Source organism: Pristiophorus japonicus, chromosome 23 (assembly GCF_044704955.1).
Source record: "Pristiophorus japonicus isolate sPriJap1 chromosome 23, sPriJap1.hap1, whole genome shotgun sequence".
Lineage (NCBI taxonomy): Eukaryota > Metazoa > Chordata > Chondrichthyes > Pristiophoridae > Pristiophorus > Pristiophorus japonicus.
The window spans coordinates 18,661,682-18,686,321 of NC_091999.1; the positions used below are offsets into that span (position 1 = coordinate 18,661,682).

General features: G+C 49.3%; 1 long non-coding RNA gene across 1 annotated transcript in view; it reads left to right on the plus strand.

Annotated features, from left to right (window-relative positions):
* Positions 1–7,809: 7,809 nt before the first annotated feature.
* The window catches only part of LOC139235314 (uncharacterized), a 39,293-nt gene continuing 22,462 nt past the window's right edge, over positions 7,810–24,640 (plus strand). The window contains exons 1-2 of the long non-coding RNA XR_011588453.1: positions 7,810–8,053; positions 10,757–10,945. This is a non-coding gene — a long non-coding RNA (uncharacterized lncRNA). The remainder of the gene's footprint in view (positions 8,054–10,756; positions 10,946–24,640) is intronic.

Genomic DNA, 24,640 nt, shown 5'->3' on the forward strand with positions numbered 1-24,640 from the left:
AAGGGACCGAGTTTGCTGTTGTTACAAAAATTGTGCGGAGGACACAAAAAATCTGCAAAGGGATATAGACATGTTAAGTGAGAGGGCAAACATTCGGCAGATGGAGTATAATGTGGGAAAATGTGAAGTTATCCACTTTGGCAGAAATAACAGAAAAGCAAATTATAATTTAAATGGAGAAAAATTGCAAAGAGCTGCATTACAGAGAGACTTGGGGGCCTTGTGCATGAAACACAAAAAGTTAGTATGCAGGTACGGCAAGTAATCAGGAAGGCAAATGGAATGTTGGCCTGCATTGCAAGGGGGATAGAGTATAAAAGCAGAGAAGTCCTGCTGCAACTGTAAAGAGTATTGGTGAGGCCACACCTGGAGTACTGTGTACAGTTTTGGTCTCCGTATTGAAGGAAGGATATACTTGCATTGAAGGCTGTTCAGAGAAGGTTCACGAGGTTGATTCCGGAGATGGGGGGTTGACTTCTGAGGATAGGTTGAGTAGGTTGGGCCTATACACATTGGAGTTTCGAAGAAATGAGAGGTTATCTTATTGAAACTTAATGATAATGAGGGGGCTCGCCAAGATGGATGCAGAGAGGATATTTCCACTCATAGGGGAAACTAAAACTAGGGGGACATAGTCTCAGAATAAGGAGCCGCCCATTTAAAAGTGAGATGAGGAGGAATTTCCTCTCTGAGGGTGGCAAATCCCTGGAATTCTCTGCCCCAAAGAGCTGTGCAAGCTGAGTCATTGAATAATTAAAGGTGGAGATAGACACATTTTTGAATGATAAGAGAATAAAGGGTTATGGAGAGCGGGCAGGGAAGTGGAGCCGAGTCCATGATCAGATCAGCCATGATCTTATTGAATGGGGAGCAGGCTCGAGGGGCCAAATGGCCTATTCCTGCTCCTATTTCTTATGTTCTTATGTTATAGACTGTTTTCCCTCCACTCCCAATTTTCACCACCAATTCTGGCTGCGTTCAGTTCGACACTCACTGGCTCCCCTCCATCTCCTTCCCTGAAAGTGCTGGCTCTGGCTGGGTTCAGTTCTACACTCACTGGTTCTCCTCACTTCCCTCAAGATGCTGACTGTGGCTGGGAACAGTTCCACACTCACTGGTTTGCCTCTCCTCCCCTGAAGACGCTGGTTCTGTCTGGGTTCAGTTCCACACTCACTGGTTCCCCTAGCTCACCTCCGCTGATGGTGCTGACCCTGGCTGGGTTCAGTTCTGCACTCACTTGTTCCCCTCCCTCTCATTATCAGAGGGTGCTGACTGGCTGGGTTCAGTTCTACACTCACTGGTTCCCCTCCCCTGAAGGTGCTGACTCTGGCTGGGTTCAGTTCTACACTCACTGGTTCCCCTCCTCCCCTGAAGGTGCTGACTCTGGCTGGGTTTAGTTCTGTACTCACTGGTTCCCCTCCCGTGAAGGTGCTGAATCTGGCTGGGTTCAGTTCTACACTCACTGGTTCCCCTCCCCTGAAGGTACTGACTCTGGCTGGGTTCAGTTCTACACTCACTGGTTCCCCTCCCCTGAAGGCACTGACTCTGGCTGGGTTCAGTTCTACACTCACTGGTTCCCCTCCGCTGAAGGTACTGACTCTGGCTGGGTTCAGTTCTACACTCACTGGTTCCCCTCCCCTGAAGGTACTGACTCTGGCTGGGTTCAGTTCTACACTCACTGGTTCCCCTCCCCTGAAGGTACTGACTCTGGCTGGGTTCAGTTCTACACTCACTGGTTCCCCTCCCCTGAAGGTACTGACTCTGGCTGGGTTCAGTTCTACACTCACTGGTTCCCCTCCCCTGAAGGTACTGACTCTGGCTGGGTTCAGTTCTACACTCACTGGTTCCCCTCCCCTGAAGGTACTGACTCTGGCTGGGTTCAGTTCTACACTCACTGGTTCCCCTCCCCTGAAGGTACTGACTCTGGCTGGGTTCAGTTCTACACTCACTGGTTCCCCTCCCCTGAAGGTGCTGACTCTGGCTGGGTTCAGTTCTACACTCACTGGTTCCCCTCCCCTGAAGGTGCTGACTCTGGCTGGGTTCAGTTCTGCACTCACTGGTTCCCCTCCCCTGAAGGTGCTGACTCTGGTTGGGTTCAGTTCTACACTAACTGGTTCCCCTCCCCTGAAGGTACTGACTCTGGTTGGGTGCAGTTCCAGACATTGACATCATTCACTTGGTTCCGACACCAAGATAGCAGCGCATGCGCTATGCTACTCACTGAACCAAGATGGCGGAGCGATGAACCTGCCTTCCTATACGAAGATGGCCGCCGTTAGCCTGGGCCTGTGGCCGGGAGAAAGCCCCGAAGCTGCAACCGCCGATATTCTGGTTATTATTCCGGGCTTGCGGCGGGCACCGGATGTTTATGAAGCCTCTCCGGCTCCCCGCTGGTCCATTATTCCTCTCCGTCCCGCTGAAAATGCCACTTATGAGGAGCCTGTCCAAACCGTGTCTCCTCCGCCATTACACGCACTGCGCATGCTCCAAACACATCCAAGATCGGCGCCTGCGCACTAAGCTCCTCTAGTCTGGATGCGGCTCATTCTTCCGCGCGGGGCATGCTGGGTACATAAGACCATGAGAAATTGGAGCAGGAGTGGGCCACCCGGACCCCCGAGCCTGCTCCTCATTCAATAAGATCATGGCTGGTCTGATCATAGACTCAGCTCCACTTCTCTGCCCGCTCCCCAGAACCCGATACTCCATTATCGCTCAAAAATATGGCTATCTCCGCCTTAAATATATTCAATAACCCAGCCTCCACTGCTCTCTGGGGCAGAGAATTCCACAGATTTACACCCTCTGAGAGAAGACATTTCTCCTTATCTCAGTTTTGAATGGGCTGAGGAGAAAGGCTGCATTTGTAAATAGAACATGATTTACTGTGATTGCATTGGGCACTGAAACATGTTCACTCCGGCAGCTCTACTTTGTTTCTGATGATCTTAATAACCACTATACCTGAGCTGGAGATTAATATTGTGTATAAATGTTGAATAAATTATCTTTGTTTCAAACACAGTGTGTCGAATATTTGATTCCTCGATGATCAGAGGAGACTAATTGATGTTCTGTTACTGACTGTTCCATTTTAGTGCTTTTTCTTAATCTAACTTATGCCATTTCTCACCTAGTTCGCCTTCTATCAAACCCCAAACTTGTTCCATTTGAGTACGAGTTGTAGTTGTAGTAGACTTAACTGCAGTGTGTCAGTTTAAACTCAACTGAAATCCTTTGAACCACCCCTTTATTGAACCATCTTGCATAAGGTTCGAAATCCGTTACTTTCTGTAACCTGTTTTTGTAACCGATTGAATTTTACAAACTCATCCACACATTTTGCACGTGATGGCCTGTCAAATATACTGATATTTGTAATTGTCATTGCCACAAACTCCGTTCCCTAGCCACAGACTCTGTCCCTCTCCCCAACTTCTGTCTGAGCCTGAACCAGACTGTTTGCAACCTTGGTGTCATACTTAACCCTGAAATAGGTTTTTTAACCAGATATCCACGGCATAATTAAGACTGCCTATTTCAATCTCTGTAACATCATCCGTCTCCGCTCTTGCCTCAGCTCATCCACTGCTGAAGCCCTCATCAATGCTTTTGTTACTTCTGGACTTGACTATTCCAACGCACTCCTCCCACATTCGACTCTAGATAAACTAGAGTTAATCAAAAATTCGGCTGCCCATGCCCTAACTCGCACCAAGTCCAGCTCACCCATCACCCCTGTCCTCACTGACCTACATTGGCTTCTAGTTAAGCAACGCCTTGATTTGAAAATTCTAATATTTTTAAAGCACTCCATGGCGTCATCCCTCCCTAGCTCTGTAAATTCCTCCAGCCCCACAACCACCATCCTGTCCCCCACCCATGTGATATCTGTCTTCCTGAGCATCCCTGATTATAATTGGTGACGGTGCCTTCTGTTGCCCAGGTCCCAAGTTCTGGAAAACCCAGCCTAAACCTTTCTGTCGAACCCATGCTGTACCTGCTCTGGCAGTTTTTGATGGGATAGTGTAGAGCAAGCTTTTCTCTCTTATCTAATCCATGCTGTATCTTCCCTCGTAGTGTTTGATGGGACAGTGTAGAGTGAGTATTACTCTGTATCTAACCTGTGTTGTTCCTTCCCTGGGTCTGTTTGATGGGACAGTGTAGAGTGAGCTTTACTCAGTATCTAACTCGTGCTGTACCTGCGATGGGAGTGTTTGATGGATCAGTATATGGAGAGCTTTGCTCTCTGACTAACCCGTGCTGTGTCTGTTGTGCGAATGTTTGATCGGACAGTGTAGAGGGAGATTAACGCTGTATCTAACCTATGCTGTACCTACCCTGGGAGTGTTTTGGGCAGGCTAGAGTGAGATTTAACCTTTAATAACCCACGCTGTACCGACCTGGGAATGTCTGGTGAGACAGTGTAGAGGGAGCTTTACTCTGCATTTAACCTGTGTTGTCATCATCATCATCATAGGCAGTTCCTCGGAATCGAGGAAAAATAGAAGGAAGACTTGCTTCCACTCCTGAAGTGAGTTATTTGGTGGCTGACCAGTCCAATATGAGAGCCACAGACTCTGTCACAGGTTGGACAGATAGTCATTGAGAGAAGGGGTGGGTGGAACTGCTTTGCCGTATGCTCCTTCCACTGCCTGTGCTTAATTTCTGCATGCTCTCGACATTGAGACTCGAAGTGCTCAGCGTCCTCCCGGATTCACTGTCTCCACTTAGGGCAGTCTTTGGTCAGGGACTCCCAGGTGTCAGTGGGGATGTTGCACTGTATCAGGGAGGCTTTGAGGGTGTCCTTGTAATGTTTCCGCTGCCCGCCTTTGGCTCATTTGTTGTGAAGGAGCTCCACATAGAGCACTTGCTTTGGGAGTCTCGTGTCTGGCATACGAACTATGCGGCCTGCCCAGCGGAGCTGATCAAGTGTGGTCAGTGCTTCAATGCTGGGGACATTAGCCTGGACAAGGACGCTGATGTTGCTGTGCCAGTCCTCCCAGGGGATTTGCAGGATCGAGCGGAGACATCATTAGTGATATATCTCCAGCGACTTGAGGTGACTACTGTACATGGTCCATTCCTCTGAGTCATACAGGAGGGCGGGTATTACTACAGCCCTGAAGACCATGAGTTTGGTGGTACCTGCCCTGGGAATGGTTGATGGGACAGTGTAAGGGGAGCTTAACTCTATATCTAACCAGTGCTGTACCTGCCCTGGGAATGTCCGGCAGAACAGTATAGAGGGAGATTTTCTCTGTATCGAACTGATGCTGTATCTGCCCTGGAATGGCTGGACAAGTCAGAGGGAGGTGTAGTCTGTGTCTAACCTGTGCTGTACTTGCCCTGGGAACGTCTGATGGAACAGTATAGAGGGAGCTTTACTCTGTATCTAAGCCATGCTGTACCTTCCCTACAAGTGTCTGGTGGGAGAATGTATTGAGATCCTTAATGTGTACCTACTCATGTCCGTTATACTCTGTAGAGGATGAAATCCACACTGTGACTCCGGGAGGAGCTCCTCAGCCACAGGGAGAAGACGGTTGAGTAGGATTCAAGCGATGGCATTTCCAGGGTGAATCATCTGTAATTGCCGCAGTTGGACATGTCCCCTTTGTAAAAGATGGTCACGATTACTGCATCTCTGAGATCTCCAGGCATGACCTCCTTCTTCCAGATGAGAGAGATGAGGTGATGCATTTGTGCCAATAGTGCCTCTCCGCCATACTTTCGTGCTTCATCCACTTATTTCATCCACTCCCATTGCCTTGTTGGTCTTGAGCTGGCGGATGGCCTTTTCTACCTCGTACAGGGCTGGGGTTTTGCTAAGATGGTGGTGGATAGCATGCTGTGGGTTGGAGTCGAGGACACTCGAGTCAAAGGCAGAGTCTCGGTTAAGGAGATCTTCGAAGTGCTCCTTCCAGTGGGTCCTGACTGCCTCGGTGGCCTTAATGAGTGTTTCCCCGTTCTTGGCCAACAGTGGGGTGGTGCCTTGGGTGGCTGGGCTGTAGGTGGCGTTGACTGCTGTGAAGGATCCTCACACATCATGGCTGTCAGCCAGCTGCTGAACCTCCTGTGATTTCTCCACCCACCATCTATGCTTTAGGTCACAGGTTTTTTCTTGGACCTCGGCCTTAAGCCACCTGTAATGCTGCTTTGCTGGTCCCGAGTTGGGTTGTTGTTTTAGGCTCAGAAATGCGCTGTGCTTGCGATTTATTATCTCTTGGATCTCCTGATCATTTTCATCAAACGAGTCCCAGTGTTTCCTCGATCAGGCCAACATCCTCAGCATCGAAGCACTGACCACACTCGACCTGCTCCATTGGGTGGGCCACATTGTTCACAACTATTTTAAGTAGAACAATAATCAAGTGCCCCCCTGATTAAAGGGGAGGTCACACTCAAGAAACTTTCATTAAAGTGCCCCCTTGTTTTTTGTATTGAGGGCACCAAAAACACAACTTAATAATTCAACATAAAAGGAACCTTTGTCAAATCAAATCAAATTAATTTTAATAAAAATTCTGTTCTCTCTTGAAATGATGCACTCCAATCTCTGCAGTGTCCATCTCTTGTGGACACGGCGTGCTCCACCTCCAAGGATACCCTGGCTCGCCACATTGTTCACATGGCTGACACAAGACTCCCAAAGCAAGCATTCTGCTCAGAACTCCTACATGGCAAGTGAGCCCAAGGTGATCAGAGGAAACATTTCAAGGACACCTTCAAAGCGTCCTTGATAAAATGCAGCATCCCCACTGATACCTGGGAATCCCTGGCCAAATTCCGCCCTAAGTGGAGCAAGTGCATCCGGGAGGGTGCTGAGCACCACGAGTCTCATCGCTGAGAGCATGCAGAAACCAAGCAGAGGAGCATGCGGCAATCCAGACCCACCCACCCTTTCCTTCAATGACTGGCTGTCCCACCTGTGACAGAGACTGTAATTCCGTATTGGAATGTTTAGTCAGCTAAGAACTCACCTTTAGAGTGGAAGCAAGTCTTCCTTAATTTCAAGGGACTGCCTATGATGATGATAACGTGTACCTAACCTGTGTTGTGCTTGTCCTGTGAATTTTTGGTTGGCTGTTTAGAAAGACGTTTACCCTGCATTTAAATTATGCTGTACTTGCCCTGGGAGTGTTTGATGGGACAGTGTAGAGGGAGCTTCACTCTGTATCAAACCCCTGGTGTACCTGCTACTGGTACGCTTTCGGCCTTCTGTAAGAGGTCGGCACCGGAGGGACTGGAGTGCATCGTCACCTCGAGCAACCAAATTTTAATTTGATTTAAATTTACCATCCAAAGTTTAATGAGTTTATTTTGTTGGTTTTCGTGCCCCCTCCCTTTAATCAGGGGGCATTTGTTTTGCAGGTCAACAACAAAATAGTTGTGCTGTACCTCCCCTGTGATTGTTTCTTGGGACAGTGCAGAGGGAGCTGTATTCTGTATCAAACCCGTGCTGTACATGCCCTGGGAATACCTGGTGGGACAGTGTGCAGGGACCCTCACTGTGTATTTAACATGTGCTGTACCTGCCCTGGGAGTGTTTCATGAGTCAGCGTACAGCAAGCTTTAAATTGCAACTAACCCGTGCTGTACCTGCCCTGGGATTGTTTAGGACAGTACAGAGGAAGCTGTACGCTGTATATAACCCGTGCAGTATCTGGCCCACTCCTGCTCCGATTCCTCATGGTCTTATGTACCCAGCGTGCCCCGCGGGGGACAATGTGCCGCTCCCAGACTTCAGGAGCTCAGTGCGCAGGCGCGGGTCAAGGTTGTGTTTGGAGCATGCGCGGTACGTGTAATGGCGGAGCAGACGTGTTTTGGACAGTCTCCTCAGAATTCTCTTTTTCAGCGGGACGGAGCGGGGTAAGGGACCAGCGGGGAGCGGGGGAGGCTTCATAAACAACCCGTGCCTGCCGCAAGCCCGGAATAATAACCGGAATATCGGCGGTTGCAGCTTCGGAGCTTTCTCCAGGTCACAGGCCCAGGCTAACGGCGGCCATCTTTGTACAGGAAGGCAGGTTCCGCGTTCCGCCATCTTGATTCAGTGAGTAGCACAGCGCATGCGCGGCCATCTTGGTGCAGGAACAAAGTGAAAGATGTCAGTGTCTGGAACTGAACCCAGCCAGAGTCAGTACCTTCAGGGGAGGGGAACCAGTGAGTGTAGAACTGAACCCAGCCAGAGTCAGTACCTTCAGGGGAGGGGAACCAGTGAGTGTAGAACTGAACCCAGCCAGAGTCAGTACCTTCAGGGGAGGGGAACCAGTGAGTGTAGAACTGAACCCAGCCAGAGTCAGTACCTTCAGGGGAGGGGAACCAGTGAGTGTAGAACTGAACCCAGCCAGAGTCAGTACCTTCAGGGGAGGGGAACCAGTGAGTGTAGAACTGAACCCAGCCAGAGTCAGTACCTTCAGGGGAGGGGAACCAGTGAGTGCAGAACTGAACCCAGCCAGAGTCAGTACCTTCAGGGGAGGGGAACCAGTGAGTGTAGAACTGAACCCAGCCAGAGTCAGTACCTTCAGTGGAGGGGAACCAGTGAGTGTAGAACTGATCCCAGCCAGAGTCAGTACCTTCAGGGGAGGGGAACCAGTGAGTGTAGAACTGAACCCAGCCAGAGTCAGTACCTTCAGGGGAGGGGAACCAGTGAGTGTAGAACTGAACCCAGCCAGAGTCAGTACCTTCAGGGGAGGGGAACCAGTGAGTGTAGAACTGAACCCAGCCAGAGTCAGCACCTTCAGGGGAGGGGAACCAGTGAGTATAGAACTGATCCCAGCCATAGTCAGTACCTTCAGGGGAGGGGAACCAGTGAGTGTAGAACTGAACCCAGCCACAGTCAGTACCTTCAGGGGAGGGGAAACAGTGAGTGTAGAACTGAACCCAGCCAGAGTCAGTACCTTCAGGGGAGGGGAACCAGTGAGTGTAGAACTGAACCCAGCCAGAGTCAGTACCTTCAGGGGAGGGGAACCAGTGAGTGTAGAACTGAACCCAGCCAGAGTCAGCAGCTTCAGGGGAGGGGAACCAGTGAGTGTAGAACTGAACCCAGCCATAGTCAGTACCTTCAGGGGAGGGGAACCAGTGAGTGTAGAACTGAACCCAGCCAGAGTCAGTACCTTCAGGGGAGGGGAAACAGTGAGTGTAGAACTGAACCCAGCCAGAGTCAGTACCTTCAGGGGAGGGGAACCAGTGAGTGTAGAACTGAACCCAGCCAGAGTCAGCACCTTCAGGGACCAGTGATTGATTGGTGCCGCGACCCCGCCCCCCGCCACTGATTGGCGCGGAGCAGCGCGCTGGGTGAGCTAGTGCCCCATGTTGCCTCGCCATTGGCTGCGGGCTGAGTGTTGCGGGCGGGCGGTTGGGGAGTTTGGTGGTGGGCTCCGCTCGCAGCCTTTGAGCTCGGGGCCCAGGTGAGGCGGGGCGGAGTTGTGCGCAGGCGCGGGGTCAGCCTATTGTGGGAGATTAGCTGCGGACGGACGATGTTTTGCCCCACGCGGAGGACGGATGAGCAGCCCGGGCAGTGCGCTCAGCCTCCCTGAGGACTCACGGTCACGCGCGGGCGGTGAGATTTGGGTGGCGGCTGTGGGGCACCTTCGGGCGGGGACGGGCCTTGGTTACTGTCGGGGTTTGCCGGGAGTTCGGCCGCCATCTTTGGGCAGCACGGGGCCGCCCACCACGGGGGGCGGGGCTTCCTCGATGTCACAATACTTTCCATTGTCCCGCTGCAGGGCAGGGAGCATGTGCGGCGGCCATCTTACTGCAGGGAGCAGGTGCAGGATGGGGACCAGTGACATGAACACATGAGAACATTAGAAATAGGAGATGAGTCGGCCCTTTGGCCCCTCGAGCCTGCCACCATTCAATAAGATGATGGCTGTAGCATCTGGGGTGGTTCTCCTTGGAGCAGTGAAGGTGCAGGGCAGGTTTAACAGAGGTGCTCACAATCAGGAAGGCTTCAGATTGAGTCAGGGAACAGAGTGGTTCTGCTCACACAATCAGAGAATGGTTACAGCACGGAAGGCCATTCAGCCCGTCGTACCCTTGCCTACTCCCCTCCCTTTCCCCCGGCCCTGCAAATGTTTTTTTTCAAATACTTATCCAACTTCCTTTTTTTTAGAAAGCTGTGATTGAGTCTGCCTCCACCACCCTTTCAGGCCGTGCATTCCGGATCCTAACCACTCTGCGTAAAATAGATTTTTCTGATGTGACCTTTTGTTCTTTTGCCATTCACCTTAAATCCGTCTCCTCTGGTTCTCTACCCTTCTGCCAGTGGGAACAGTATCTCTCTATCTACTCTGTCCGGACCCCTCATGATTTTGAACACCTCGATCAATTCTCCTCTCAACCTTCTCTGCTCCAAGGAGAACAACCCCAGCTTCTCCAGTCAATCCACGGAACTGAAGTCCCTCATCTCGTGAATCATTCTTGTCAATCTTTTCTGCACCCACTCTCAGGCCTTCACATCCTAATCTGCAGTGCCCAGAATTGGACACAATGTTCCAGTTGAGGCCGAACCAATATTTGAAAAAGTTCATCATAACCTCCTTGCTTTTGTACTCTGTGATGCCCAGGATCCTGTAAGTTTTTTTTATCTGCTTTCTCAACCTGTCCTGTCACCTTCAGTGATTTGTCCACATATACCCGCAGGTCTCACTGTTCACGCACCCACTTTAGGATTGCACCCTTTAGTTTATATTGCCTCTCCTTGTTTATTTAATCACGCTTTTCGTATTTTATTTCTTTTTTCTTTTCTTAGATTCACAGCCTCATTTTATTTTTCCCTTCGAGCCCCTCAACTTAATGTGGCAGTGTAATGTTGGCGAGTGGTGATTGATTGCCCTGGGAACCAACAGGAAGAGAGGTCAGAGGCCGGAGGGCCCAGGGAGCAGCGTGTTCTGCAACCAATCGTGGTGCTTGAGGGGTGGATCCTGAGTCGGCCTATCAGGTGAGTCTGTGTGAACCTCTGTTAAACAATTCATCTTTTAAAGTTAAATCGAGATTTCTTTTGTCAACAAAACAGTTCGACATTTGTCATTATTTTTTTTCCCTGGAGTTCCTATTATGAGTTTCAGACACTTCAGTGCCAAGCGGACCAGGTGTTTAAAGGTCATTCATTTCCCCTTTTCCACATAGAAAATTCTTACAGGGCTTGACAGTGTAGCTCAGGGGTGTCAAACATACGGCCCGCGGGCCGGACACGGCCCCCCAAGCCCCTTCCTCCGGCTGCCACGTGTTTTAATTTATACACCACCACTCCCGATCTTTCGCTTGATGACTGGAACACAACCTGAATTTGTTGGCCGTCACGGAACAGGAGGAGGGCGGCGGAGGCACGGGGAAGGTCAGTTGGTGTCCACGGGGAGCAATTCTCGGACAACGAGGGCACTCACACCGACTGTCAATGGGAGATAAGCTTTGAGTGAGGCAGTGAGTAGATAAATACCGAGAGAGAGGGGGAGGAGTGTCACTGGAACTCCAGGTGATTTAACAGATGATGTGGGTTAGTGCAGGGTAGGTAGTGAGCGGGTTGTTTTCCTGCACTTCTCCCCCCTCCTCGGCCCCAGCGAGGCGCTGATTTAAAAATTCTCAGCCTCCTGTTCAAATCCCCCTCCCCTCCCCTCCCCTCCCCTCCCCCTTCCCCTCCCCTCCCCCTCCCCTCCCCTCCCCTCCCCTCCCCTCCCCTCCCCTCCCCTCCCCTCCCCTCCCCTCCCCTCCCCTCCCCTCCCCTCCCCTCCCCATCTCTGTAACCTCCGCCAGCCCCTCCCTGCCCCTGTAACCTCCTCCAGCCCCTATACACCTCCCTATCTCTGTAACCTCCTCCAGCCCCTATACACCTCCCTATCTCTGTAACCCCTTCCAGCCCTACACCCCTCCCTATCTCTGTAACCTCCTTAGCCCTACAACCCTCCCTATCTCTGTAAGCTCCTCCAGCCCTGCACCCCTCCCTATCTCTCTAAACCTCCTCCAGCACCGACACCTCTCATATCTCTCTAAACCTCCTCCAGCCCCAAAGCCCCAGCCCTACATCCCTCCCTATCTCGCTAAACCTCCTCCAGCCCCTACACACCTCCCTATCTCTGTAACCCCATCCAGCCCCTACACACCTCCCTATATCTGTAACCTCCTCCAGCCCTACACCCCTTGCTATCTCTCTAACCTCCCCCTGCCCCTACACCCCTCCCTAAATCTGTAACCTCCTCCAGACCCTACACCCCTCCTACATTTGTAACCTCCTCCAGACCCTACACCCCTCCCTATCTCTTTAACTTCCTCCAGACCCTACACCCCTCGCTATCTCTGCAATCCCTCCCCCCCTCCACCCCTCCCCCCCTCCACCCCTCCCCCCCCTCCACCCCTCCCCATCTGTATCCTCCTCCAGTGCAACACACCTCCACATCTCTCTAACCTCCTCCAGCCCCGACACCCGTCCCTATCGCTGTAACCTTCAGGACCTGCACAGCTCCCTATCTCTGTAACCTCCTCCAGCACTAGACCTCTCTCTATCTCTAAGCAACTCCAGCCCCTAAACCCCTCCCTATGTCTATCACCTCCTCCAGCCCTAAATCTCTCCCTACCTCTAATCTCCTCCAGGCCCAACACCCCTCCCTATCTCCGTAAACACGTCCTGTTCCTACAACCCTCCCTATCTCTGTAACCTCCAGCCCCTACACCCCTACTTATCTCTGTAACCTTCTCTAGCCCTACAGCCCTCCGTATCTATGGAACCTCCTTCAGCCTCTACAACCCTCCCTATCTCTGTTGTCTCTTCCAGCCCCTACACCCTCCCTATCTCTGTAACCTCCTCCAGCCCCTACACCCCTCCCTTTATCTGTAAGCTCCTTCAGCACTACACCTCTTCCTATCCGTGTAACCTCCTCCAGCCCCTACACCACCCCCTATCTCTTACCTCCTCGAGCCCGCACAACGCTCCCAATCTCTGCAACCACCTCCAGCCCCGACAACCCTCCCTATCCTTGTAACAACCTCCAGCCCCTACAAGCCTCCCTATATCTGTAAGCTCTTCCAGCCCTACACTCCTCCATATCATTCTAACCTCCTCCAGCCCTACACTCCTCCATATCTGTCTAACCTCCTCCCGCCCTACACAATCCATATCTCTCTAACCTCCTCCAGCCCCAACACCCCTCCATATCTCTGCAACCTTCTCCAGCACCTGCTTATTTCTGTAACCTCCTCCAACCCTACACCCCTCCTTATCTCGAACCTCCTCCAGCCCTGACCCCATCCCTATCTCTAATTTCCTCCAGCCCCTACACCCCTCCCTTTCGCTGGAACCTCCTCCTGCCCCTACACCCCTCCCTTTCTCTGTAACCTGCTCCTGCCCCTACACCCCTCCCTATCTCTGTAACCTCCTCCAGACCCGACATCCGTCCCGATCTCTAACCTCCTCCAGCCCCTACACCCCTCTCTATCTCTGTAACCAGCTCTAGCCCGACAACCCAACTTTCTCTGTAACCTCCTCGAGCCCCTACACCCCTCCCAATCTCTGCAACCTCCTCCAGCCCCTACACCCCTCCCAATCTCTAACCACCTCCAGCCCCTACACACCTCCCTATCTCTGTAACCTCCTCCAGCCCTACACTTCTCCTTATCTCTGTAAGCTCCTCCATCCCCTTCATTCCTCCCTATCTCTAACCTCGTCCTGCCCCGAAACCCCTCCCTATCTCTGCAACTTCGTCCAGCACCTACACCCCTTCCTCTCTCTGTAACCTACAGCCCCTACACCCCTTCCTCTCTCTGTAACCTACAGCCCCTACACCCTTCCCGATCTCTGTAACCTACAGCCCCTACACCTTTCCCTATCTCTGTTATCTCCTCCAGTCCTCCACCCCTCCCTATCTCCATAACCACCTCCAATACCAGAACCTTCCCTATCTCTGCAATCTCCTCCAGCCCCTTCTTATCTCTGTAACCTCATCCAGCACTTCACACCTCCCTATCTGCGTAACCAGCTGCAGCCCTACAACCCTCCCTATCTCTGTAACCTCCTCCAGACCCTACAAACATCTCGATCTCTAACCTCCTCCAGCCCTTAAACTCATCGTGATCTCTCAAAGCTTCTCCAGCCCTAAACCCCTCCCTATCTCTGTAACCTCCAGCCCCTACATCCCTCCCTATCTCTGTAATCTCCTCCAGTCCTAAACCCCGCCCTATCTCTAACCTCCTGCAGGTTCTACACCTCTCCTTATCTCTGTAACCCCCTCCGGCACTACAATCCTCCCCTTTGTAACCTCCTCCAGCACTAGACCCCTCCCCCTCTGTAACCTCCTCCAGCTTTTACACCCTCCCTATCCCTCTAACCTCCTCCAGCACCTACACACCTCTCTATCTCGCTAAACTCCTCCAGCCCGACACCCCTCCGTATCTCTCACCTTCCTCTTCCCACTGACCCCCCTTTACAGTTGAGCCACCCATGATGCCTTGGACTTGGCTCTGGCTGTACTCCCTGAGGAACCACCAGTACAGAGAGTGAGATGCACTGAGAGGTGTCCTGCACTACCTGCCTGGTCCTCCATGTCTATCTGGGCAGTCACCCATTCCCTCTCTGCCTGCACACTCTTATGCTGCGAGGTGACGACCCCCTGAAAGGTGCTATCCACGTAGCTCTCAGCCTCGTGGATGCACTGACACTCGCTGCTACTCAAGCTCTGAAACCCCATGCTCAAGCATGCCTCCCCCAGCCGAAGTGCCTTACCCCACTCCCAGTATATGCCTACCCCAGCCGAAGTGCCTTACCCCACTCCCAGTATATGCCTCCCCCAGCCGAAGTGCCTTACCCCAGTCCCAGTATATGCCTCCCCCAGCCGAAGTGCCTTACCCCAGTCCCAGTATATGCCTCCCCCAGCCGAAGTGCCATACCCCAGTCCCAGTATATGCCTCCCCCAGCCGAAGTGCCTAACCCCAGTCCTGTTTCTCGGCACCACCTGCATGGAATGATTCGGGCTTAGAGGGGGCGGGCCATGACACGGGGCGGGGCTTGTCGCCTATCCATCAGGAAAGTGCAGAACAAATAGTTCCCTGCGTTAATAAAACCCAGGGGGGTCACGCAGCCCGAGCGCGGGATCAGGCTCGAGAGACAACACTCCGCACCATCCGTTACACACACACCGAATCACAGCCCGCAGGCCCCGTGTTTGCACCCCGGTTCCAGCCTGGGCACACACTATTGGGCAGCACAAAAGACCCAGAGTCCGGCGTAACACAAACGGAGACAGGGTCCGGCGTAACACAAACGGAGACAGGGTCCGGCGTAACACAAACGGAGACAGGGTTCGGCGTAACACAAACAGAGACAGGGTTCGGCGTAACACAAATGGAGACAGGGTCCGGCGTAACACAAACGGAGACAGGGTCCGGCGTAACACAAACAGAGACAGGGTCCGGCGTAACACAAACGGAGACAGGGTCCGGCGTAACACAAACAGAGACAAGGCCTAGTTTTACACTATGAACAAGTATTTAATAATTGAAACAGCGTTTTTGCAATAATAACAAAGTGTGACACTATCCCCTCTAACAGAAGCCTTTAACACTTTAACAATACCAGAAACATACTCTGTAGAATACAACAGAGACACGATCTACAGTTATAATAATAGAGGTGTGCACGAGAACTGGAACTACAGGGACAGGTTATTTTCAGGTCTAATGTAACAATTCCAGAGACAGGGTCCGGAGTAATAACAGCAAATGCATGGCCCACTGTGAGAGTAACAAAGACAGTGTTTGATCCAATAATAACAGAGGCAGACTCCAGTGTAATACTGAACACAATGCTGGATCGAGTGTGATGGTCACACAGACAGTGTCTAGTGCAACAAAACCAAGATTGGGTCTCCTCTAATAGAGTGTGCAAGTCAGGGCCTATTGCTATAACCTCATTCACCCATCCCCCTGTGCTCACTGACCGACATTGGCTCCTGGTTAAGCAACGTCTCGATTGTAAAATTCTAATCTTTGGTTTCAAACTCACCATGGCCCCCCCCCCTTTTCTCTAACCTTTTATGTGGCACATTGTCAAATGCCTTCTGGAAATTCAAATACACCACATCCACTGGTTCCCCTTTATCCACCCTGTTCGTTACATCCTAAATAACTCCAGCAAATTTGTCAAACATGACTTCCCCTTCATATATCCATGCTGACTCTGCCTGACTGAATTTTGCTTTTCCAAATGTCCTACAACTGCTATTTTAATAATGGACTCCAACATTTTCCCAACCACAGATGTTAGACTAACTGGTCTATAGTTTCCTGCTTTTTGTCTGCCTTCTGTTTTAAAAAGGGGCGTTACATACGCAATTTTCCAATTTGCTGGAACCTCTGCAGAATCCAGGGAATTTTGGTAAATTACAACCAATGCATCCACAATCCCTGCCGCTACTTCTCTGAAGACCCTAGGATGTAATCCATCAGGTCCTGGGGATTTATCTGTCTTCAGTCCCATTATCTTACTGAGTACCACCTCCTTAGTGATTGTAATTGTGTTACGTTCCTCCCCCACCCTACAGCCTCTTGACTATCCACTATCGGAATATTGTTAGTTTCCTCTACCCATGTCATTGGTCCCGATGTGGACCACAACCTCCGGCTCTTCACCCTCTCCCCCCAGAATGCCCTGCAGCTGCTCAGTGACATCCTTGACTCTGGCACCAGGGAGGCAACATACCATCCTGGAGTCACGTCTGTGGCTGCAGAAACACCTGTCTGTTCCCCTGACTATTGTATCCCCTACCACTATAGATCTTCCATTCTTCTTCCTCCCCCCCTCCCCGTGCAGCTGAGACACCCGTGGTGCCGTGGATTTGGCTCTGGCTGCACTCCCCAGAGCCACCATCGCCCTCACCGGTACTCAGAACAGAGAACCAGTTGGAGAGTGAGATGGGCTCAGGGGACTCCTGCACAACCTGCCTAGTCCTCCTCTTCTGTCCAGGGGTCACCCAATCCCTATCTTCCTGCACATTCTTAAGCTGCAGGGTGACCACCTCTAGAAACGTGAGATCCCCGGAGTTCTCAGTCTCATGGATGCACCGCAGTGACTCCAGCCGCCGCTCAAGCTCCAAAACGCGGAGCTGGAGTTGGTGCAGCTGGAGACACCTCCTGCACATGTGGTCGTCCCGGCTGTGCGAAGCTTCCGGGATTTCCCACATGCCACAGGATGTGTAATTCACGGGACTGAGCTGTCCTGTCATCCCTCTAGTTACACTCGCAACTATCAAGTAGAACTAAACTCTACACCTTAGAGAAATACACCCAGCAACTACTCAGCAATCCGCTGATTTAATTAACTGGCTCTCCTTAGATAATAAAGTTCACATATATTTACTGGCAGATCCGACTTACAACAATGACAAAGGTTTCCTATTGAAAAGCAAAAGAAAAAGATTTACCAATCCACCAGCCAATCACTGACCCGCTGGGCTGTGACCCTGCACCAGCTGATTCCTCCCAAACCCCTCCCCATCCTCCGAGACCACTCACGCACCCCCCCCACCCCCAGACTCTCACGCCCCCCCCAACACACGCCCCCCCCCACCCCCAGTCCCTCACGCCCCCCCCCAACACACGCCCCCCCCCACCCCCAGTCCCTCACGCCCCCCCACCTCACGCCCCCCCACCCCCAAACCCTCACGCCCCCCCCACCCCAGACCCTCATGTCCCCCCACTCCCAGACCCTCACGCCCCCCCAACCTCATGCCCCCCCACCCCCAGACCCTCACGTTCCCCCCCCCCCCCCCACCCCCAGACCCTCACGTCCCCCCACCCCCCCTGCAACGGCCCCTACCCCCCCCCCCTCCCACCGACGACCCCGACTTAATGAAAGCCTGTCGGCCGATGAGACGCTGTAAAGGTGCTGGTGAGCTGCTGGATTGTTCTGCATTTTGCCTGAACAGAAAATAACTGAACATTTATCCCAGTTTAACCTTTGCTATTATGAAATGTTTGTGTAGTTTAATGTGGCTCATGTTCTTGCTCATGGCGGCTGTAATTGTGTAGAAAGGGGATGTGTGAATTGATGGTGTTTGTATGGAGATGTGAAACAAGGAAACGGTATCTGTGTGTGACAGTGACACAGCCTGTGGTCACAGGCAGAACCATGCACCGATATCCTTGTGGTTATGGTTTGAACAGGGTCAGATCAGGAATGTAGCAAACCAGTTCAGTATAAATATCGCCAGTGTATCCGCAGCTTATTGGACACACCTGGGGAGAGGAGCCCTGGGAACCCACTCCATTATCCCTGTTCTCTGGATCCGGTAACTATATTGTCTGTATGTTTGCATTGCTGTTAATAACGTCAGTCTGGTGTCCTGAGCTTGATTATCTGGTGTCTGAAACCACAAGACTCAATATTTAGAGTCAACAGGATGAACTAGTGAATACATCACAACCCAATACTCCAGCTCTATATTCACAGGATAAAGGTGGTCATCCAACTCCTCGAGTGGGCAGATTGAGAAAGATACTGACTCTCAGAACATCTCGAATCTGTTGTAAATATCGTTCAAATCCTGACCGGTACCAATTGTCAGTTTCCATTACAGTGAAGGCAGTTCAAGACACAAGAGGGGCCGGGAGTAGGGGTGAAGGAGGGGGCCCGGGGGTGAGGGGGGTTGGAGAATAGGGGTGAAGGAGGGGATGGGGTGAGGGGGGTTGGAGAGTAGGGGTGAAGGAGGGGTTGGGGTGAGGGGGTTTTGGGGAGAAGATGTAATGTAGGAAATGCAGCAGCCTATTTGTGCACAGCAGGATCCCACAAACAGCCGTGTAATGATGACAAGACAATCCGTTCTCAGTGATGTAAGTTGAGGGATACACATTACCCAGGTCACCGGGGTGAACTCTGCCTGTTCTTCCTCTGAATCGTGGCCGTGGGATCTTTTACACCCAACTTAAAATCTAGACAGGGCATCGGTTTAATGTCTCATCTGAAAGACGGCACCTCTGACAGTGCAGCACTCCCTCTGTACTGACACCTGGAGTCTGGGCCTAGATGATGTGCTCGGGCTCTGGATTGGGAATTGAACCCTCACTCGGCCGAGAGTGTTACCACTGAGCCAAGGCTGACAGGGTCTGTTCCCTGTTCCCGTTACACTAGACCGTGCCGGTGTTATTACACTGACCCACACATTCATACTGCAGTGGGCCTTGACTCTCTTATCACACATTCGGCAAAGCATTTGTTACAACAAGAAAACAACCAGAACTTACATTAATATAGCGCCTTTAATGCAATGAAACATCTCACGGTGCTTAACACGATCGATATCAATAAGAAAACATTTTTGACACAGAGCCACAGAGAAAGATATCAGGACAGATTCCCAAAAGGTTGATTGAAGAGCTAGTTTTTAAAAAGAACCTTGAAAGAGGAGGTGGAGGTTTAGGGGGGAATTCCAGAGCTCAGAGCTTCGGCAGCTGAAGACACGGCCACCAATGGTGGGGCGATTAAAATCAGGGATGGGCAAGGACAGATTTGGAGGAGTGCAGAAACTCGGAGGGTGGTGGGGCTGTAAGAGTTTACAGAGATAGGGAGGGGCGAGGCCATGGAGAGTTTTGAAACCAAAGATTAGAATTTTAAAATCGAGGCGTTGCTTAACCAGGAGCCAATGTAGGTCAGTGAGCACAGGGGGATGGGTGAATGAGGTTATAGCAATAGGCCCTGACTTGCACACACTATTAGAGGAGACCCAATCTTTGTTTTGTTGCACTGGACACTGCCTGTGTGACCATCACACTAGATCCAGCATTGTGTTCAGTATTACACTAGAGTCTGCCTCTGTTATTATTGGATCAAACACTGTCTTTGTTACTCTCACAGTGGGCCATGCATTTGCTGTTATTACTCCGGACACTGTCTCTGGAATTGTTGCACTAGACCTGAAAATAACCTGGCCCTGTAGTTCCAGTTCGAGTGCACGCCTCTATTATTATAATCGTAGATTGTGTCTCTTGTATTCTATAGAGAATGTTTCTGGTATTGTTAAAGTGTTAAAGGCTTCTGTTAGTGTGACACTATCACCTCTCAATTATTATTGCCAAAAAATTATTTCAATATTAAAGACTTGTTTCGAATGTAAAACTAGGCCTTGTGTCAGTTCTTAGTGCACCAGACCTTGTCTCTGTTTATATTACACGAGACCCTGTCTCTATTTATATTGCACTGCACCCTGTCTCTGTTTATATTACACCAGATCCTGTCTCTCTTTATATTACACCAGATCCTGTCTCTCTTTATATTACACTAGATCCTGTCTCTCTTTATATTACACTGGGCCCTGTCTCTGTTTATATTACACTGGGCCCTGTCTCTGTTTATATTACACTGGGCCCTGTCTCTGTTTATATTACACTGGGCCCTGTCTCTGTTTATTACACTGGGCCCTGTCTCTGTTTATTACACTGGGCCCTGTCTCTGTTTTATTACACTGGGCCCTGTCTCTGTTTTATTACACTGGGCCCTGTCTCTGTTTATATTACACTAGACCCTGTCTCTGTTTATATTACACTGTGCCCTGTTTCTGTTTATATTACACTGGGCACTGTCTCTGTCTATATTACACTGGGCACTGTCTCTGTCTATATTACACTAGACCCTGTCTCTGTTTATATTATACTGGGCCCTGTCCCTGTTTATATTACACTGGATCCTGTCTCGGTTTATATTACACTAGACCCTGTCTCGGTTTATATTACACTAGACCCTGTCCCTGTTTATATTACACTAGACCCTGTCCCTGTTTATATTACACTCGACCCTGTCTCTGTTTATATTACACTAGACCCTGTCTCTGTTTATATTACACTAGGCCCTGTCTCTGTTTATATTACACTAGGCCCTGTCTCTGTTTATATTACACTAGGCCCTGTCTCCGTTTATATTACCCTGTACCCTGTCTCTGTTTATATTACACTAGACCCTGTCCCTGTTTATATTACACTAGACCCTGTCTCTGTTTATATTACACTAGGCCCTGTCTCTGTTTATATTACACTAGGCCCTGTCTCTGTTTATATTACCCTGTACCCTGTCCCTGTTTATATTACACTAGACCCTGTCTCTGTTTATATTACACTAGGCCCTGTCTCTGTTTATATTACACTAGGCCCTGTCTCCGTTTATATTACCCTGTACCCTGTCTCTGTTTATATTACACTAGATCCTGTCTCTGTTTATATTACACTAGATCCTGTCTCGGTTTATATTACACTGGGCTCTGTCTCTGTTTATATTACACTAGACCCTGTCTCTGTTTATATTACCCTGGACCCTGTCTCTGTTTATATTACACTGGGCCCTGTCTCTGTTTATATTACACTGGGCCATGTCTCTGTTTATATTACCCTGTACCCTGTCCCTGTTTATATTACACTAGACCCTGTCTCTGTTTATATTACACTAGGCCCTGTCTCTGTTTATATTACACTAGGCCCTGTCTCCGTTTATATTACCCTGTACCCTGTCTCTGTTTATATTACACTAGATCCTGTCTCTGTTTATATTACACTAGATCCTGTCTCGGTTTATATTACACTGGGCTCTGTCTCTGTTTATATTACACTAGACCCTGTCTCTGTTTATATTACACTGGGCCCTGTCTCTGTTTATATTACACTGGGCCATGTCTCTGTTTATATTACACTGGGCCATGTCTCTGTTTATATTACACTAGACCCTGTCTCTGTTTATATTACACTGGGTCCTGTCTCTGTTTATATTACACTGGGTCCTGTCTCTGTTTATATTACACTGGGCCCTGTCTCTGTTTATATTACACTGGGCCCTGTCTCTGTTTTATTACACTGGGCCCTGTCTCTGTTTATATTACACTGGGCCCTGTCTCTGTTTATATTACACTGGGCCCTGACTGTTTATATTACACTAGACCCTGTCTCTGTTTATATTACACTAGACCCTGTCTCGGTTTATATTACACTAGGCCCTGTCTCTGTTTATATTACCCTGTACCCTGTCTCTGTTTATATTACACTCGATCCTGTCTCTGTTTATATTACACTCGATCCTGTCTCTGTTTATATTACACTAGATCCTTTCTCTGTTTATATTACACTAGACCCTGTCTCTGTTTATATTACACTAGATCCTTTCTCTGTTTATATTACACTAGATCCTTTCTCTGTTTATATTACACTAGACCCTGTCTCTGTTTATATTACACTAGATCCTTTCTCTGTTTATATTACACTAGACCCTGTCTCTGTGTATATTACACTGGGCCCTGTCTCTGTTTATATTACACTCGATCCTGTCTCTGTTTATATTACACTCGATCCTGTCTCTGTTTATATTACACTAGACCCTGTCTCTGTTTATATTACACTAGACCCTGTCTCTGTTTATATTACCCTGGACCCTGTCTCTGTTTATATTACACTAGACCCTTTCTCTGTTTATATTACACTGGGCCCTGTCTCTGTTTATATTACACTGGGCCCTATCCCTGTTTATATTACCCTGGACCCTGTCTCTGTTTATATTACACTAGACCCTGTCTCGGTTTATATTACACTAGGCCCTGTCTCTGTTTATATTACCCTGTACCCTGTCTCTGTTTATATTACACTCGATCCTGTCTCTGTTTATATTACACTCGATCCTGTCTCTGTTTATATTACACTAGACCCTGTCTCTGTTTATATTACACTGGGCCCTGTCTCTGTTTATATTACACTAGACCCTGTCTCTGTTTATATTACACTAGACCCTGTCTCTGTTTATATTACACTAGACCCTGTCTCTGTTTATATTACACTGGGCCCTGTCTCTGTTTATATTACCATGTACCCTGTCTCTGTTTATATTACACTGGATCCTGTCTCTGTTTATATTACACTAGACCCTGTCTCTGTTTATATTACACTAGACCCTGTCTCTGTTTATATTACACTAGATCCTTTCTCTGTTTATATTACACGACACCCTGTCTCTGTTTATATTACACTAGACCCTGTCTCTGTTTATATTACACTAGACCCTGTCTCTGTTTATATTACACTAGATCCTGTCTCTGTTTATATTACACTAGATCCTGTCTCTGTTTATATTACACTAGACCCTGTCTCTGTTTATATTACACTAGACCCTGTCTCTGTTTATGTCGAGGAAATTTCTAAGTTAAATTAACTCAGGCGGAGGCATTCAGAGATGAGCTTCGAGAGAAGTTTATTTCTAAAACTAACGAAATATCTCGGAGAGCCTGCTTAGTCCACACCAAGGCAGAACTCTGAATTTTACAAGCAACCTCGGTTTATCTTTATACAGTTGAAACAGGAATTTTATCTGCAACTCGCCACACATAAACATTGTATCTATTATACATGAGCATTATTCATACGAAACTGTGAGTCCAAAGTTCACCCCGGTAGGCACACTTTATCTGTTTCTTGCATAGTTTCTCTCTGTCTCTATGCTGATAAACAAGGTATCTGGAAACTCATGCAAAGACCAGACAGTCATGTATATACAACATTCTGTTCTTTGAGGCTGATAAGTTTCGGTAATTTTCTCTAGCTCCGTGAATTCTACAGAATCAGCAAAAGCGAACTTAACCCTTCCTTTAACCTAGGACATGGATTGTTTTCTTCCACAACTCCCTCCTTGTTGATCTTTTCCAGATCAACACGCTTTCATATTCTTTTCATGTTTAAAAGGGGGTTCATACCCTTCAGGGTAGGGTCGCATTTCAAGGCATTTTCTTCTATGCGATTTAACCTTTCTTTTATGAACACACTTTTTCTTTCCACGCGGGATACTAGGTCCATTACTTGACCAATTAATTTTTTCAATTTCATCCACATTGCACAAATGATTATCAAAAACGCAAGCAGAACTGCCCCCATGATTACTATGTGGTGTATGGCCATTGGTGGATGTCTCTGTCTCGTTTAGACAGAGCTTCCTCAATTTGCTTGTCATTACGTATCAAATTGTGCAGTCTGGTCAAATTAATTATAGCGGGTAGGGGGTCAATCCTATGCACAGACAGGTATTTTTCTACATTTTGCCACTGCCCAAAGGTATAAGTTATTTTTTCTTCAGGGTCATACAAGGTGTATACTCCTCTCTCGCATGTATTAATGGGGGGCCTATATAGAATTCCATCCAGATAGACAGATTTGCTTCCTGTCACACAGATTTCATTCGGTCCAATTTCTGCAATCTCTGTGTCATTTCATTTATGACGTAACCTGATATCTGTAATTGCTGTAATCCTTCATCCCAGGCATTTCTGATCTTTATATCTTCCCCTATCAGTCTTCCGATGACCTTGATTTTATTTTGTAGGGCCTCAATATCCATAGTGTTTAATGCTCCTATTCCTGCTCCCACTCTGCCGAACACAGTCCCTAACACATCCCGTTTCTTTCTTTGGGGTCTTTCTTTTTCAAAAGATACCTTAACACTGGTTGTGTGGCAACCATCTTCTTTCTTTGGGGGATATTTAATTCTTATTGTTAGATTTAATACACCTGGGGATCTTACCACTGGGATGCAAGTGGTCAGTATCCTTTTTAAATGTCCAGGGTCCCGGTCTTCTGGGTGGCCGGATTCTTTTACTGACCATTTTACCACGAATGGGTCTCCTCCATTCACCGGGGT